This window comes from Chrysochloris asiatica, unplaced genomic scaffold (assembly GCF_000296735.1).
Source record: "Chrysochloris asiatica unplaced genomic scaffold, ChrAsi1.0 scaffold00049, whole genome shotgun sequence".
In the NCBI taxonomy this organism is placed as follows: domain Eukaryota; kingdom Metazoa; phylum Chordata; class Mammalia; order Afrosoricida; family Chrysochloridae; genus Chrysochloris; species Chrysochloris asiatica.
Genome location: NW_006408567.1, coordinates 17,325,592 through 17,344,687, shown reverse-complemented (window position 1 = coordinate 17,344,687; position 19,096 = coordinate 17,325,592). Strand labels below are relative to the sequence as shown.

Sequence of the window (19,096 nt, the reverse complement as noted above, 5' to 3'; positions counted from 1 at the left end):
GGAGATCCAGATTGTATGAAGGTCAGGTGGATTACAGGATAAAATAGACTGCAGTAAATGGAGGGGAAAGTTAATGGACTATAAGGTAACCTCAAAGAAAATTAACATTTCACAACATAACAAGAAAATGAAAATCCAAGAAGAACACAGAAACATTAAAACTATGAGGAAACTCACAAGAAAGAATAAAAAAGGCATAAAGTCAGCAATGAAAGACACACAAAGAACGCGGCAACACCACAAAAAAACATAATGGCAGCAATGAATCCATACCTACAGATAATTACACTGAATATAAATAGATTGACTGCACCTGTTAAGAGACGGAGAGAGGCAAAATGGATAAGAAAACAAGATCCTTCAATATGCTGTCTGTAAGAGACACATCTCACACACAAGAGACAAAAACAGATTAAAAGTCAAAAGATGAAAAAATATATATACCAAGCTAATTGCAATGAAAAACAACAGGAATGGCAGTACTAATCTCTGATAAAATAATCTTTAAGCCAAAAACCAGCATAATAGATAAAGATGGACATTATCTCATTAAAGGGACAACTGAACAAGATGACATAATCATAACAAATATCTATGTGCCCAATGAAAGAGCTCCAAAATATATAAAGCAAATGCTAATAGATTTGAAGGAAGAAATAGAGGAATCTACAATAATAGTGGGTAATTTTAACACACCACTTTCAGAAATTGATAGAACAACCAGAAAGAAACTTGACAAAGACATAGAAGAACTAAACATAGAAGAACTAAACAACACAATCAGCCAACTGGACCTCACATTCTTTTCCAGTGCAGATGGAACATTCTCCATAATAGACCATGTCTTAGGCCACAAAACAAGCCCCATAAATTTACAAATATCAAAATACTACAAAGCGTCTTCTCAGACCACAATGCTATCAAATTAGAAATCAATAATAGGAAGACCAAGGAAATCAAGTCAAGTACTTGGAAACTGAATAACACCCTGATCAAAAGTGACTGGGTAGTAGAAGAAATTAAAAGTGAATTCACAAAGTTCCTAGAAACAAGTGAGAACGAAAACACAACATACTAAAATATTTGGGATACGGAGAAAGCGGTGCTGAGAGCACAATTTATTGCAATAAATGCACACATCCTAAAAGAAGAAAGAACCAAAATTAACACATTAACACAGCATCCACAACAATTAGGAACAGGCCAACAGAGGGAAACTACAGCCACCAAGAGACAAGAAATAATAAATATTAGAGCAGAAAAAATGAGGTAGAAAAAATCTATAGAAAGAATCAACAGGACAAGAAGCTGGTTCTTTGAAAGGATTAACAAAATTGACAGACTACTGGCAAACCTAACAAAAGAAAAGAGGGAGAAGACATAAATAACATGCATTACAAATCACATGGGTGATGTCACAACAGAACCAAAGTAAATCAAAAGGATAGTAACAAAATACTATGAAAAATTGACAACAAATTTGAAAACTTAGAAGACATGAATATATTTTTAGAAAAACACGACCTACCTAAACTTACCACACAGTGAAGTAGAAAACCTGAACAGACCCATAACAAAAGAATATATTGATCAGGTCATCCAAAAACTCCCAACCAAAAGAAGTACAGCCCCAGATGACTTCACTGGTGAGTTCTATACCGAATTATAGAGGAGGTTGGAAAACTTCCTAATACATTTTATGAAGTGGGCGTGCATAACCTACATACCAAAACCAGGGAAAAGATGTCACTAAAAAAGAAAATTATAGATCAATATCCCTCATGAACATAGATGCAGAAATTCTCAACAAAATTCTAGCCAACAAAATCCAGCAGCACTTCAAAAATTTAATACATCGCCTTTTGTCTCTCTGAGCAGCACCATGGCGGTCAGCAAGAACAATCGCCTTACAAAAGGTGTTAAAAAAGAAACCAAGAAAAAAGCGGTAGATCCATTTTTCTAAGAAACATTGGTATGAATGTATAGGCACCAGCTATGTTCAAGTTAAGACACTAGTCACAAGGACTCAAGGAACCAAAATTGCATCTTATGGACTCAAGGGGCGTGTTTTTGAAGTGAGTCTTGCACTGCAGAACGATGAAGTTACATTTAGAAAATTCAAGCTAATTACTGAGGCTGTTCAGGGCAAAAACTGCTTGACCAACTTTCATGGCATGGATCTTTCCCGTGACAAAATGTGCTCCATGGTCAAAAAAATGGCAGACCATGATTGAAGCTCATGTTAATGTCAAGACTACAAATGGTTATTTGCTTCGCCTAGTCTGTGTTTTACTAAAAAACACAACCAGATTCAGAAAACATCTTATGCTCAGCACCACCAGGTCCATCAAATCCAGAAGAAAATGGTGGAAATCATGACCTGAGAGGTGCAGAGAAATGACCTGAAAGAAGTGGTCAAAAACTGATTACAGACAGCATAGGAAAGGACACAGAGAACCCTTGCCAGTGTATTTATCAAAAATATATGACGAAATGTTCACAATCACTAGCCACTAGAGAGATGCAAATCAAAACAACAATGAGATATCATCTCACACCAACAATAACAGCAAAAATCAAAAAAGTACAGGACAATAAATGCTGGCGAGTATGTGGAGAGACTGGGACACTCCTGCACTGCTGGTGGGACTGCAAAATGGTCCAACCTCTCTGGAAAACAATTTTGGTGCTTCCTCAGAAGGTTGGAAATAGAAATACCTTATGATCCAGCAATTCCTCTACTTGGTATTTACTCACAAGAAATATGAGCCATAACACAAGTAGATATATGCACAGCATTGTTCAAAGCAGCACTATTTACAATAGCAAAAAGATGGAGACAGCCAGTGTCCATGAACTGAAGAATGGATAAACAAACTGTGGTACATACACACAATGGAATATCATGCTACCTTTAAGAATAACAGGGGAGCTACAAGCTACTGCATAATATGGATGAACCTTGAGGACATTATGCTGAGTGAAATTAGTCACAAAAGGAAAAATATTGCATAGGAACACTATTGTAAAAGACTAAGAAAAAAAACCCATAGTAAACTGGGGAGAGAGGGAATTCTTTTGCTGGTTATCGGGATGTGGAGGGTGGGTGAGAGTAGGGAGGGGAAGGTGGAGCACAGGGTAGGGAATACACACAGGATAATTTGGGTGCTAGGGAGGAGGGCGGCAATACACAAGAAGGGGGAGGAGAATGGAAGAACAAAGCAGACGGGGAAACAATTGGGCAGGCTGGCATGGGCTAAGTGGGACCGAGGTAAATAATAATGTATGCACAACCTTGGAACAATAGAGTTCTGGGATACAGAGATTGAGGCATGGTTGGAATGGGCAAAAGGGGGGAAATAATGTTAAGATGCTTGGTTGTTTCTTGAAACTTTGTTTCCCTGGCATACCATTATAAAATAGACACTTAAGGGGGAGAGAAAGGAATAGCCAGGTACGTCACCATAGAAAGCTTGTAAGTCCGTCTTCTGCCTATAACTGATTGGAATACCTAAAATGGGGCTACAACGTGCCCAGTGAAGGAGGCTTCCTGCAGAGCCTCTACATTACATAAGACCACAGGTGGAATCCTGCACCCCATCCAGAATCTTCAGAGGTGGGAAATTTCCACTTGAAAGGACAAGCAGACCAACTTGGAGCGGCTAGCAGAACAGAAGATACTTCTTGAAAGAAAGAACGACAGGAAAAATACAAAACAATATAGGCAGTCCGAATGATTACTACGAGAACCACCAAGTTGCTCGTCCAGGAGACATCAAGGCAAAGATGTCAGCTTGAGGACTAACGTGCGCCTGACCCAAGCCATGGTATTTTCAATAACCTCATATGGATGCGAAAGCTAGACAGTGAATAAGGAAGATCGTAGAAGAACTAATGCCTTTGAATTGTGGTGCTGAAGAAGAATACTAAAAGTGCCATCGGCTGCCAAAAGAACCAATAGATCTGTTTTCGAAGAAGCGCAGCCAGAGTGTTCCTTGGAGGCCAAGATGGCTAAATTTTGTTTCTCATACTTTGGACATATTGTCAGGAGGGAACAGTCTCTGGAGAAGGATATCATGCTTGGTAAGATGGAGGGTCAGAGAAAAAGAGTAAGACCCCCAACGAGATGGATTGGCCAGGTGGCAACATTGATGGACTCAAGTGTGGCAGCGGTATTGAGGCTGGCCCAGGATCGGACATTGTTTCGTTCTGCTGTGCATGGGGTCACTATGAGTCGGTGCCAACTCGATAACACCTGACAACAACAACAATGCTCTAGACCACAAGGTCAGCGAATCAAGCTCGCCAGCCACTCCCCACTCTATATAGGGTTGCTAAGAGTTGGAACCAATTTGATGGCACTTAACATGTTCTAGACCTGTGCTGTTAATATAGTAGCCATTAGCCACATATGGCTACTGAACAGTTTAAACATGACTAGTCTGAATAGTATACTAAAGTAGAGTCAATAAAATATCTCAATATTTTTCCATTTGATTTCAAAGTTAAATAACATACTTTGAATATGCTAAATAAAATATTACAAAAATTAATTTCACTGGGTTGTTTTTGTTTTTAAACATTTTTAAAAACATGTTTCAAAAAAAGGATTTACTTACTTACATGACATACATTCTATTTCTACACTATTTTAGCATTAGGACACAAATGAGAAGATGATGGACAACGTCCCCAGCCTCCTGGAGTCTGTCTGTATTTGAGTGGTAAGTGCATGTAGTATCAGAAAATGACAAGCGCTCTGAAGAAAATAACGCAAGGGAAGAAAAGACAGGGTAGAGAGTATGTTTCCTCTTCCCCTTCCTGCCCTTTTTAACAGGGAAGGTAAATAGGTTTCCTTTCAACTCAAACAGACTGGAAGTTGTTGTCTGGAAAACTAACTGCTATCGGAAAGAGGTCAATGCTAATAACTTCAGCCTAGCTGGAAGGCATAACATGTTGTTATCATGTCTACATGGCTTGGGAGCAGGCAGCGGTGCCAAGCGTGACACCCTTCTATAAATGGCAACACCAAGCACCACCCAATCATCCATTCAAGCTAGAAACCTCAGTGTTCTGTTCATTCATTCACTGCCACCTCCCCAGCCCTTTACACACATACTATCTAACTAAATTCTGTGGCTTTTTTACTTTCAGGAAAGTCTCACAAATCTGACTGTTCATGTCCGTCTCCAACCCTTAAAAAATGTCTCAAAATCACTGCGAACTATCCAAAGATTTCAGGTATAAGAGTAAACTTTCATTTTGCACCATCCAAAACCAAATCCCCTCTTCTGTGTCACTTCCTATCATTTTACTGACATATACAAACTTTTTACAACTCCACACCTGGGCAGAATTGTTCAAAACCCAGAACAGGGATGTCTTGGTTCATCTTTTTAATGCTAACACATAAAAGACCCTTAGTAATATTTCTGCAGTGAGTGAATGGTTGGACACTGTCAGTCATCTAAGTACACCACCTGAATTTACACAGAGCAGTTGCAACAGGAGAGGTTTAATAACTTGTATAATAATACCAGTAGCAATATCAAGACTAAAATAGTCTTTTTACACACAACTTTTTTCTCCTTATGAAAATAAGGTGCACCTTATTCGTCAAACTGACATCTTTGCTCTTGAACACTTTAAAGAGGTCTTATGCAGCAGACCTAATGCAATATTTTGTTTGATTTCTTGACTGCTTCCATGTGTGTTGTTGCTTACTTCGAGGCAAAATAAAGTCTTTGACAACTTCAATCTTTTCTCCATTTATCTTGATGTTATTTATTGATCCAGTGATGAGGGTATTTGTTTTCTTTACACTGAGGAGCAACCCACATGGAAGCCTGTGGTCTCTGATCTTCATCAGCAAATATTTTAAGTCCCCTATACTTTCAGCAAGCAAGGTTTCATCATCTGCATATTGCAGGTTGTTAATGAGTCTTCCTCCAATTCCTGATGCTACATTCTTCTTCATATAATCCAGCTTCTCAAATTATTTTCTCAGCACACAGACTGAATAAGTATGGTGAAAAAATACCATCCTGGCACACACGTTTCCTGATTTTAAACTATTCAATGTCCCTTTGTTCTGTTCAAATAACTGCCCCTTGGTCTGTGTACAGGTTCCTCATGAGCATAATTAATTGTTCTGGAATACTCATTCTCCACAATGTTGTCCATAGCTTGTCATGATCCACATAATCGAATGCCTTTGCATAGTCAATAAAGCACAGGTAAATAAATAATCAGGTGGCCAGGTAGCAGTCTTGCAACTCTTGGCACAGATGAGTGAGTGCATCTAGTGCTGAATCAGTTTATTGAAAGATTGCAATTTGTATTCTGTCATTTCCTGGAGCGCCTTGTTCTTTGCCAATGCCTTCAGTGTACATTGGACTTTCTCCAGTATCATTGGCTCTTGATCATATGCTACATCTTGAAAAGGTTATCAACCATTTCTTTTTGGTACAGTGAGACTCTTGTGTATTCTTTCCATTTTTTTTTTTTTTATTTAAGTTTTTATTGTGAACTCAGTGATAGATTACATGGGAGAACATTGGCTTTATACCACCATTTAATTGCAATGATTACAATCTCCTCCATGCATCATCATTCAACAGTATTTGTTTCCATTCCCTCTGTGGTTTAGTTTGTTTGGGGGGGGGGGTGCGGGGACGACACAAAAATACCCAAGAATATATAATCATTTAAAAAACCATTCTGGAGAGAACAAACAAGATGGCGGATCGGGTGGAAGTGCAGTACAGAGCTCTGTCAGCAATAACACAGAATACAGAACCAAGCAGGGTCAGGGGTTAGTACCAGAACTCTGAACCACATATAAAGGAATATTTAGAAGGTTGGAAGGCTTACAGCTGGGGGAATTTGTAGCAGAAGCAAGAAATCCATTGCTTTCTAATTCAAGATGCTCAGCTGCTCCAGGAGCCGCCATCTTGTGTAATACCAAGTAGGGGAAGGATCCGAGCAGCCACGGAGCAGCCATTCTTTTCTTTTGGTATCTGTTCACTGGTCCCTTGCTGTCTGTGCACCTCCATTCTGGTGACTATAGGGGTGCCTGAGCTAGTGGATACCCCAGCCCCACCCTCGGAGGGTTCTACTACGCATACGCACAGATCTCCTTGAAATTTAAAGTGAGTTTCCACATAAAACCAAACTGCCAGAGCTGACCCTGAACGGTTTATAACTAGAAAAAAGGCCTGAACGAGGATTATGGAGCGAGACAGGCTGACAAAAAAGGAAATAGTCCGAAAATTAAATCCTAAGTTATATCACAACAACCAACAGTGGCATCTTGAAAGTTCTCAAGAGTGAAAAGGGAAGCCCATTTCCTGATCACATCTAACTGGAGGCAATCAGAAAGAAGAAAAAATACCAAAATACATACCCATCTAAGTATTAAGGCCACAGATAACCCCTGAATATGCCCAAAAAACAGAAGCAGATGACCATATCTGCACATGTCCAGAAACGAGATAAAGTGACTGAGGCAAACGAGCTGGAAGTAGACCTACACTCCATACTGGAAGATGGGCAGGCTTTGGAAATGCCTGAAAAGGAATTTAGAAAAATGATTATAAAATGTATCAAAACACTATATAACCGAGTTGAGAGAAATAAGGAAGAAGTCAGGAAAGCGTTACAGGAACAATCAAATAAGATAAATACAGCATTGGAAACTATTCAAAACCTACAGAAAGAGATCCAAATGATTAATAATAGAATATCAGAAATGGACCTTGTATGGGGTTTCCCAGGAGTGGCTGGTGAGCTTGAACAAATCTAAAATGAAAACAACCTATTAAGAGTCCATGATTTAAAAAAAAAAAAAGTTTTTAACATTTACTTGATATTTTTTTTTTTGTCCTATTCAATGAAGTACTTAATGGGAAAATTGGCACAGCTTTCTAGCTATTAAAATACTGCTATCCTAACATTTGAGAAACCACAACATAAAGGTAGCTTTCTAATCTTTCATGTCTGAATTTGTGAAGTGTTCTAGTTTATAAAGTGTGCTCACATGTGCTATCTCTAGTGTGCCTCTCACAGGAACTGGATTATGTGTCACTCCCACTTTACAGGCAGGGCAACTGTGCTCTGGTGAAGGTCAAGGTCACATAGTGAGTTAACAGAGCTGAGGCTCAGGTTTCTTTATGCCTTTGAATGCTCTCTTTACTGAGTGCCTATTGAGTGTCAAAGGCACTGTGTAGAGATCAAAATGAGTAAGATGTCCTGAGCCTGCACCCCAACTTCCAACTGTTGAAGCACAATGTCCAGAGTAGGTGGAAGCAAGTACTTCCTACTTGTTGCTCTCTGGGTTATAAGAGTTAACTGTTCTATCTGGTGATACAATTCTTGCAGCCTTTCTTGTCATTAGCACTTGTTCTTGTCAGCGACAGTGATGGCTTGGAAAAGGGAGGAATGATGGCTTGAAAGGAGAAGGAAGGGCACTTAACCATCTTACTACAAAAGCATAATTTAAACATTACAGTTTCCTCTACTCTCCTCAAAGGAGGATTTAAGCTCCCTCTCGTCCTTGTTACTCTGTGTTTTGGTCTCCTGTAGTGAGATACTTACTCAGTCAAAGATATTTTTTTGACTACCTGTACCATGCCAGTCACAAAGTATCTGTCAGTACATGAAGCAGGAGCTTCATTCTCCGGGGCCTTATGCCAAAGAGCCTTCAAAAAGTACGTGGAAAGAATAAAATTAAGAGAGAATGTAATTTTTCCATGAGCTTTTTGAAGCCCTCTTGTATTATAGTTGGTGAAAGAGACAGTAACTCAAACATATATAATATATAAGTAAGACAATTTCAGCATGCGTCACACTAACTTGGATTCTAAAGACTCAGCAAACAGTTAAATCTAGTCCATTGCCCTTTAAAGTTTTACTGAAACACAGCCATGCTCAATAATTTATGTACTTTCTGTGGCCAACTTTGTGCTACAATGACAGAACTGAATAGTTGTAACACATTGCTTCTCAAAGACACAAACTGTCTCTCTCTGGCCCTTTAAGAGAAGTAGGCTGATCACTGCTCAAGACACCATGCCAGCCAATACAATTGAACATATGGTTCAGACTCACAGCTAGAAAATAAATTTGATTTGAATATTCAACAGAGATTATGGTTTCTAACCTCTAGATTATGGTTTCCACCTTTTAAAAAAGTCAAAAGGTGGAGGTGAGTAAGTAATCTCTATTTTGAGGTAAGGAGCTCTAGCTGTTACTGCTTTTGAAAAAGCAATTAATGTTGACATTTTGTAGTAATACACTGTTTCTTACCTCTGCTCCAAGCAAAAAAAGTCTACCCTCTCAAAACCAAAAACCTGTTTCTTCATTTGGGGAATGTAATCCTGTATTGTATTAGTCTGTTGTCAGGTGCTGTCCAGTTGGTTCTGACTCCTAGAGACCCTATGCATAACAGAATGAAACACTGCCACCCTCACAATTGTTGTGTTTGAGCCTACAGTTGCTGACATTCACTGTGTCAAGGATCGTCCTCTTTTTCGCTTACCTCCAAAACTTTACCCTCCCCTAAATGTCCAAAGTACAACAGACCAAGTTTCCCCCTCCTCACTTCTAAGGAGCATTCTGGCTGCATTAATCTAGATCATTATTAACGTAATAGTAAGTAGCATATTATGTGATCAGTGTTTTCAGACTGAAAAAGAAATATACTTCTTTTAAATAAGCAGATTTTAAATTCTGTATTGCTTAAGGTAGGCAGCTGGTATAATGAATTTAACCACCATTTCTGTGGCTTTTATCTATGAAGTTTAGTTCATGCTCATGCAATAGCTTAATGACAGATCAGGGGAAAACAGTTTTACTCAATTACTTGCTGTGGACACTTTCACTATTTTAAACATATGTTAAGGATTCCCTGGGTGGCACAGTCAGCTGAGAGGCTGGAGGTTTGGACTCACCCAAAGGCACCCTGGAAGACAGGCCTGGGAATCAGCTTCTGAAAGATCACAAGCTTGGAAACCTTCTGGAGCAGTTCTACTCTGCATACATGGGGTCACCATGAGGTAGAATCATTTCAAATCAAGGGCAATTAACAGTAACAATAAACATATGGGCATCGCAGGAGAGTAATTGTGAAGGCTGTGAATCTAAGCATTTGACAGAAAACTGGCACAAATAAATCAATAAACAAACAAGTCATGATCACCTTCCAGTCCCCCAGCCTCTTTCACTCTTTCTTAGGACAAAACCTATTCAAAAGAGCCGCACTCCTAACGATCTTGTTGACCTGACCCCTCCACCCAACTGCTCAGCCTCTCCGTAGTAAAGCAAGGTCTCATCTCCACAAAAAAATCAAGACCAACACGTATCAATTTACCATTCATTTTTCAGTTATCTGGAATGTTTACATAGGTGTTATACTCACCCCAGAACTCATTAAATATTTTTACCACCTCGTTATGGTGTTGGAGGAGAATACTGAAAGTGCCATGGGCTGCCAAAAGAACCAATAGATCCGTGTTGGAATAAGGGCAGCCAGGGTGCTCCTTGGAGGCCAGGATGGCCAAACTTTGTCTGTCATACTTCAGACATATTGTTAGGAGGGACCAGTAGCTGGAGAAGGATATCATGTTTGGTAAGGTGGAGGGTCAGAGAAAAAGGAAGACCCCCAACGAGATGGATTGGCAAGACGGCAGCATCAATGGGCTCAAGCGTGGCAACAACTGTGAGGTTGGCCCAGGAAACGGCAGTGTTTCGTTCTGTTGTGCATAGGGTCGCTATAAGTCGGTACCAATTCGATGGCACCTAACAACAACAACAACAACAATTCTCTAAACCTGGAGTCCTGGTGTGGTGCTGTGGGTTAATACACTGGACTGCAATGTCAGTATGAACCACAAGATCAGCAGTTCAAGCTCACCAGCTTGAAAACCCCTATTAAGGATCCCTATGAATCAGAACCGACTCAATGGCACGTAATGACAACATTCTCTATACCAAGCAGAGTTCTTAACTTAGTATTTGTAGGTTCAATAAACAATGCATTAACTAGTACATGCCTGACTTACTATGTAGTTGTAAGTGCCATCGAGTTGGTTTCAACTCATAGCAACCCTGTATAGGGTTTTCTCTGAGATGCAGCTGATGAATTTGAAACACAGACCTTGTGGTTCAAATCAACCTTGAGGTCAAGTGCTCATCCTATGGCACCACACCCTAAATGGCTTCCCTGGCTTCAGATTACTAAGCTTCCAATTCTTCCTAAAATTATTACTTTTTCTCAAAATGCTTCATTCCCACAACCTGTCTTTTAAGACACATTTACTAATGCAGCATTCAATCCAAATATCCACTACTTACAAGGTACTACAAGTGATACTGGGCATGAGCAAAGAAATGAGGCACAAGACCATCTCCTCTCCAATTCTTCAAATATGTTCCAAGTAAGTGTGGGAAATGCCAGTGTAAATAACTATAATAAAAAGACAACAAAGCATCTACTAAATATGTTGTGCTATAGGATAAGCACTGGACTGCCAACTGCAATGTCAGTAGCTCAAACCCACCAGCTGCTCTTTAGAAACCTTATACAGGGTCACTAATGAATGAGAACCAAACTCCACTAAACAACAACAACAACAGATTAATTTTGATAAGTAGGTGATTTCTTTTAAATGAGAAAGCTGGAGAAAAGATATTCTAAACTCAGGGAAGAACTTTAGTATGATCCTATGAACATAAGTGGCATGTCACAGGGAGAAATCTGATTTCATGAAAAGTAAAACAGTAAGAATGGAAAGGTTACAGAAAACAGATAGATCAATTGTTGTTAAGTGCTGTCAAGTCCGTTCCAACTAGTTCATAGCAACCCTATACAGGATTTCCAAGGAGCAGTCGGTGGGTTGAACTGCCCATCTTATGGTTCACAATCCAGTGAGGATCCTACAGCGCCACACCAGTAGTCCTAAACCCCAAATAATCATAAAGAAGTGAGTTCCACAAAACCATCAATACCTAAATGTAAAGGAGCCTTCTAAATGTAAATCAGATCACATCATTCATTAGCTTGTTATTGTTACGTGCCGTCTAATGGATTCTGACTTATATCAACCTTGTATAGGGTGGTTTCCATGGAACAACAGGTGAGTTTGAACCATACACCTTGCAGTTCAAACTGACCAATTACTCTCCATCACAACTGGAATAAATTCCAAACTCCTTACTCGTTAACCTACTTAGAAAGACAGACCTTGTCAGAATCAGCTTCATCCTATCTCACCAACCTCATATGGTATCAGCCTTCCTTGCCATCTACCATAGGCCCCACTGGCCTACTGTCTGTTCCAGAAACATTCCCGGTAAGCTCCTGCCTTAGGCTCAAGTGGATCATTCACATTCAACTTTCTTATTTTATACCACCTCATCCTGTCTCAAACTCCTAACATCTTTTACCCCATCCTCAGTTTTCTACTTCAAAGAAAACTGAAGCATAGAAAACTGTATTACTACTTCTACTTACAAGTCTACTAGCATCTACACCTACATATTCAGCCTTCTCATAGTTATCAACGATGACCTTTTCAAGTGTCTACCTAAAGAGAATCTTTCCATTTGCACATAAGATTCTTGCCATTCTTACTTTCTCAAGGATAGCACTAATTACTATTCAGTTGTTCAAACCCACCAGCCACTCCTCAGAAACCCTATTCAGGCTATGAGTAAAAACCAACTTGACAACACAACATCACCTAAACTCACTTTTTACTGTATTTCTCTCAGATTTAAAAAAAAAGAGATGGTGGACTAGGCAGAAGTGGGCTCTCTGCAGCAAGCATAAGGAAAGACAGAAATGGAGGCTTGTTCTAGAAAGAACTCCAAGCTCCAGAGGAAGTGATAGAAAGTGGATCAAGTGCTTACTGGGAGAAAAAGCTGAATAGACATGGGAAGAGAGGAGGGAGGAGCTGACTGACAAGCAGCAACAACAGAAGGAACCTGCTACAGCCATCTTGAGAGTTCCTGTACAGCTTTAGAAGATAAGAAAACAGTCACGCTGCAGAAAACCTGTGGCTCAAAAAGACAAAGGTAAACTTTTATTTTTTTCCAACCAATGTACAACCCCAGGGAATCTCCCACTTTCCAAGTGGTTGGAGCCATTTGGAGGTTGTGAGACCCTTGGGAGGATCTATAAACAATAGCCCCAGTAGGGCAGGCTATAATCCAAATCTGTCAAGTCGACCCTGGCCAGCCAAGGACTGAATCTCACTAGGAAAGGGGGTGGAACGGACTCATGAGGCAGAGGGGGAAAAAAAACAAGGGGGGGGGGGGGAGGCAATCTATGTGGGCCCTCTCCAGGTACAATGTGGCCTTTTTGAACTTTCTCAGGCAGCTGTGGTGGCAAGAGGCCAGTAGGTGGCGTCATATACTGCATATTGACAGAAAGTCATTTACTTTCATTTTTGGCTGTGTGGGCTGTTTTTGTTTGTTTTCCTTTGGAGTACTGGTAGCGTGGTGGTTACGAATCAGGCTGCAAACCTTAAGGTCAGCGGTTCGAAACTACCAGCCGCTCCGCGGGAGAAGGATGAGGCTTTCTACTCCCGTGAAGATTTACACCCTCGGAAACCCTGTACAGGGTCGCTATGGGTCGGTACCGACTCGATGGCACTTAACAACAACATCACACAATAGGAGACAGCAACTGCAGCCATACAGCCAAGCTACAGCCATACCCTCTACAATCCCACCAACTGGGCATCAGCCAATATCAGTTGCTACATACTACAGCAGCGACTACAACCAATATTGGCTGAATGCCCTCTTAATTGAAATCCACTCTAAATTGAACTGTATGAACAGTGAGCAGAGACGCTCATGTCCTGATCACAGTCACCAGTAGCGAATTGGTGAGTGCCCAAGAATACACCAACATGTATGCATCAACTTAAAACAAATATAATGCCTAGACAGCAGCAAAAAATGTCTGCTAGCATGAGGGAATAAGACACAGTAAGTACTTAGCTTAAACAACCAATCAGGAGGCAGAGCTAGAAAACACTTTTTGAAGATGAAAAGGTAATAGAACTACCTGAAAAAGAATCCAGGAGAATGATACTGAGGTACATCCAAATGTTTCACAGAAATGTCAAGGAAAACAACGAAGACTTTAGAAAAGCACCACAGGAACAATCAAATAGAACAGATATAGCACTGGAGACAATACAAAACCTGCAAACAGAAATCCAGGAGATCAATACTAAGAGAATTCAATCAATGGAAGCCAGAATTAGCAAGCTTGAAGATAAATCTCTCCATACTAGTAAGATCAAAGAACAATCAGAGAAAAGAATGACAATATCTGAAGAAAGTCTAAGATTCACATAGTACAACATGAAGAGGAATAACCTCTTAATTGAAATCCACTCTAAATTGAACTGTATGAACAGTGAGCAGAGACGCTCATGGAATTCCAGAACACGAAGAGACAAAGAAAACCACAGAAAAGGTAGTCAAAGAGCGGCTGGAAGAAAAACTTCCCTAATGTGATGAAAGGTGACATGGTACATATTCAAGAAGTTGAACGAACCCCAAACAGGATAGAGCCCAAGAGAAAACACCAAGACATATCATAATCAAACTCTAAAAACAAAGACATGGAAAGAATCTTGAAAGTAGCTGGGGGGAGTTGAAATGTTAGCTATTAAGGAAAACCAATAAGATTAAGTTCTAGCTTAGCAGAAACCATTAGGGAGAAAAGGCAATGGGGAAAGACATATACAAAACTCTGAAAGAAAACATTAAATATGACAAGAGAAATTAGAACATTTCCAGATAAACAGAAATTAAAAGAATTTGAAAAACCAAGCCAAACATACAAAAATTACTAAAGGAGTCCTCTGGACTAAGAACCAACAATAGCAGACAACAACCACAGACTGACATACATGGCAGCACCACCCAGAATTCAATCCAGATATTGAATTATCCAAAGTAAAACAAAACCACAAGACTAAAGATAGAGAACCAAAGATACCAATCTTTAATGAAGACAACTACAGAGAAAAAAAGAGAGGAAAGTCTAGTTACAGAATACCAAATGATGAGGAAGTCAAGTAGATTTCAAGATAAAACATACTGTTTTAATCTGTGGAAGAAATTAATAAATCACAGGGTAATCTCAAACAAACATAAAGCACCTTCACATTAAACCAAGAAAAGGAAAAGCCATGAAGATTTTATAAACTTTAAAGCTATACAGAAACTGACAAGACAAAGTACCAAAAAAATGAACTCAGCACAGTAAACTGCAGGACAAATAAACCAGCAGCACCACTAAAAGAAAACACACACAGCAAAATGATGACTGCAATCAATTTATAACTATCAATAACTAGGTATGGGTTGTAAATTCATACCTATCTCCTAAGCAGCTCCCTTTCTCCAAATCAAACTATTTCCAAATAATGTAACTGTATGTCAGCACAAAGGTCAAGAAAATTGATAGTAATAAAAAAAATCCACTATCCAACAAAATAAAAGTTCACAAATGTCTAACATACAATAAAAAATTATATAACATGCAAAATAGGAAAACAAAATCCTAAGTATTTTATTTAAAAAAAAAAAAAACTATTAGAATAAGCAGACATTATAGTAAGTATAATAACTGCTGTGTTCCATATATGGAGTCCTGGTGTGGCGCTGTGGGCTAATGCATTGGACTGCAAGGTTGGTTTGGACCGCAAGGTAGGTCAGCAGTTCAAGCTCACTAGTTGCTCCTTGGAAACCCTATACATGGTCACTATAAGTTGGAACCAACTAGAAATCACTTAACAACACAACAATAAACAAAGTGCTCTGGTATGGCGTTGCAGGATAATATGCTGAACTGCCAGGTGAGTTTGAACCACAAGGTTGGTGTTTCAAACTCACCAGCTGTTCTGAGGAAACCCTACATAGGGTGGCTATGACTCGGAATAGATTGGACAGCACTTAGCAATAACAACAACAACAAAAAAAAACAATTAACAACAGTTTGGCCTTAAAATAATAATACAGCAGTAGGTGTGATGCTATAAGTTAAGCACTGGATTGCTAACCAAAAGGTTACTGGTTCAAACCCACCAGTCATTCCTCAGAAACGCTATACATGGTTGCCATGATTGGAACCAACTGGATGCCACTAACGACAACAAGGTTTCTAGGGGTCCTGGTGATGCAGTGGTTAAAGTGCTCGGCTGACACCTTAAAGATCAGAGGGTTCAAACCCACTAGTCACCCCACAGCAGTTTACTTCCTTAAACATTTACAGCCTTGGAAACAAGTGACTCAATGGTAATAGATATGGGTTTCTAACATATATACATGTAGAATCTAAGTAAAGTAGCAAAAACACAAGAAGAGGAACAATATGGTAGAGTCAATATATAAGTGATACAGAAAGAGACAGCAAAGAGTCCTTGGAAAAATTCCATTATCTTTTAATTCCATTTGCCCATGAACTCTTTTGAAGCGTCCTTGTATTATCATTTGATGGTAGAACGTGATGAGACAAAAAGAAGAGTAATCACTAAAAAATAAAGAGCTGAAAGTTAAAATGAATAAACTTCTTCATTTCTTAAAAAAAAAAATCATTTAAAAATGTTCAATTACTAACAACATGAGGAGGCAGAAAAAAGTTGAAAGGGAGAATTAAAGAACAGATGGGACAAACAACAGAGACATGATATATTTCAACTAAACACTATCAATGCTATTGATATTGTTTTTGTGTGTCACCCACTCAATTCCAGCTTATAGCTTATAGCGACTCTTTGCATGGTTTCTGAAAGAAGCTGATGGGTTTAAACTGGAGACCTTGTAGTTACCAGTCAAGTGCTTATCCTACAGTACCCACACCAGGGCTCAACTATACCAATAGCTACATTAAATCTGATTGGTCTAAACACCTCAATGATAGGCAGAGGGTTTCAGATTAGGGGTAGGGAGGTAGAGGAATAAGACCTAATTGCTCTGGTAGCATAGTGGTTATGAGTTGGGCTGCTAATCCCAAGGTCAGCAGTTCAAAACTACCAGTGGTTCAGCAGGAGAAAGATGAGGCTGTCTGCTCATGTAAAGATTTACAGCCTCGGAAACCCTTATCACTATGAGTTGGAACCAACTCCACAGCACATAAGCACCATCAACATACAGTTGCGACCTACAAGTAATACATTCCTAACATATTCCTACCATGCTCCACCAACACTCCAATGAATAGGATAAAAGTAAAAGGTTGGAAAAGATAAGTCATGCTAATACACATCAAAATAAAGCTAAAATGGCTATCTTAATATAAAATAAACTATATTACTGTTTCAAGAATAGTACTAGGAATAAAGGTCATTTTATAAAGATAATAAAAGACAGAAAATCAGAACAGATTATCAACCAAATTGACCTACTTGATATTTATGGACTAATCCAAATCCACACACACACAAAAAGGCACATATTTTCTAGTACATTTACCAAGATACATGACAGAACAAATCTCAAAATTTGAAGGAAGTTAGTCATACAAAGGAGTCCTGGTGCGATATTGTGAACTGCAATGCCAGCAGTTCCAGTTTAGCAGCCACTCCTCAGAAATCCTATCCAGGATTGATATTGGTTGGAACTGCCTGATGGCACTTAACAGTCATACAAAGAATGTTCTCTGATAACAATGAAATCAGATTAGAAAGTATGAAGAAAACAAATAAATAATAAGTACTTAAGTATTTAAAAAGTAAACACTGTACTTCCAAACAACAACGATTCAAAGAAGAAATTAGCCAGCAAAATTGCAATGTATTTTGATTATTACAAAAATTTGGTCAGAAATTTAGAAATTCAACTAAAGCAATACTTGGAGAAAAATTATAGTACTATCCACCAATATTAGACAAGAAGATTTCAAATCAATGACTTTAGCTTTCCATTTTAATAAACTAAAAACAGAGCTAATGAAATCCAAACTTAAAGAAAACATTAAACATCCAGAGTAGAAATCAATTAATTACAAAACAAACAAAAAAAGACTAATCAATGAAAGCAAAAGCTGGTTGCTTTGTGAAGATCAAATAAACTAACCAGACTAATCAGGAATAAAGGGGAGAAGACACAAAAAAATGAGATGGATACACGTATTTAAAGGCTCACAAGAGAATATAATGAACACTTTATGCTAGTATAGTATATAACTTCAGTGAAGTAAAAATTCCATAAAAACTCACTCAAGAAGAATTAGGTAACTTAAGTAGTTCTATCTCAACTAAAGCCTTGAATTGTAGTTAAAAACCATCCGAACAAAACAAACTCCAGGCCCAAACTTACTGGTGAATTCTACTAAATGTTTAAGATATAAGTAATACTAATTCTACAAAAATCTTGCAGAATATATTGAGGAAGAAAGAATACTCGCTCTACGAGAGCACCAAAACCTGACTTCTATATAAAACTATAGTTTCAATATCCTTCTCGAATATAGGCTGCAAAAAAAAAATCTAAACAAGATTATAGCATATATTGAATCTACCAATCTAAAAAAGGTCAAACTATCATGACCAAGAAGGCTTTATTTCAGTAATATAAAATTTAACATTCAAAATCAATGAAATTCATAAAATTAACTATAAGAAATAAAACCCGCATGATAATCACAACAGATGCACACACACCCAAAGTCATTAGACAATATCCAACAGTTAATCCTGATTTAAATTAAAAATAGAAGCTATTTTCCTCAACCTGATAAAGGGCATTAATAAGCACTCTAATGTAATTAATGGTGAGTGAATGAATGAATGCCCCTTCTCAAAATAAGGAATAAGGCAAGCCCTGGTAGGGTAGTGGGCTAAAACACTGGGCTGCTATAAACTCAAGGTCAGCAGTTCAAATTCAGCCTCTACACTGAAAATACGGTTCCTGCTTTTAAGATTTACAACCTTGGTTGGAATCCACTCAAAGACACGCAGCAACAGGAGGACCCTCTCTCGCCATTTCTATTCACTGTTATGTTGTTGCTGTTGTTAGGTGCCATCGAGTCGGTACCGATTCATGGTGACCTTATGCACAGCAGAACAAAACA

General features: G+C 38.7%; 1 protein-coding gene and 1 pseudogene across 3 annotated transcripts in view; one reads left to right on the top strand and one right to left on the bottom strand.

Annotated features, from left to right (window-relative positions):
* The window catches only part of DYRK1A (dual-specificity tyrosine-(Y)-phosphorylation regulated kinase 1A), a 115,510-nt gene that overhangs the window by 64,735 nt on the left and 31,679 nt on the right, over positions 1-19,096 (bottom strand). The gene's annotated exons all lie outside the window — the stretch shown is intronic.
* On the top strand, positions 1,883-18,453 carry LOC102816334 (annotated as a pseudogene).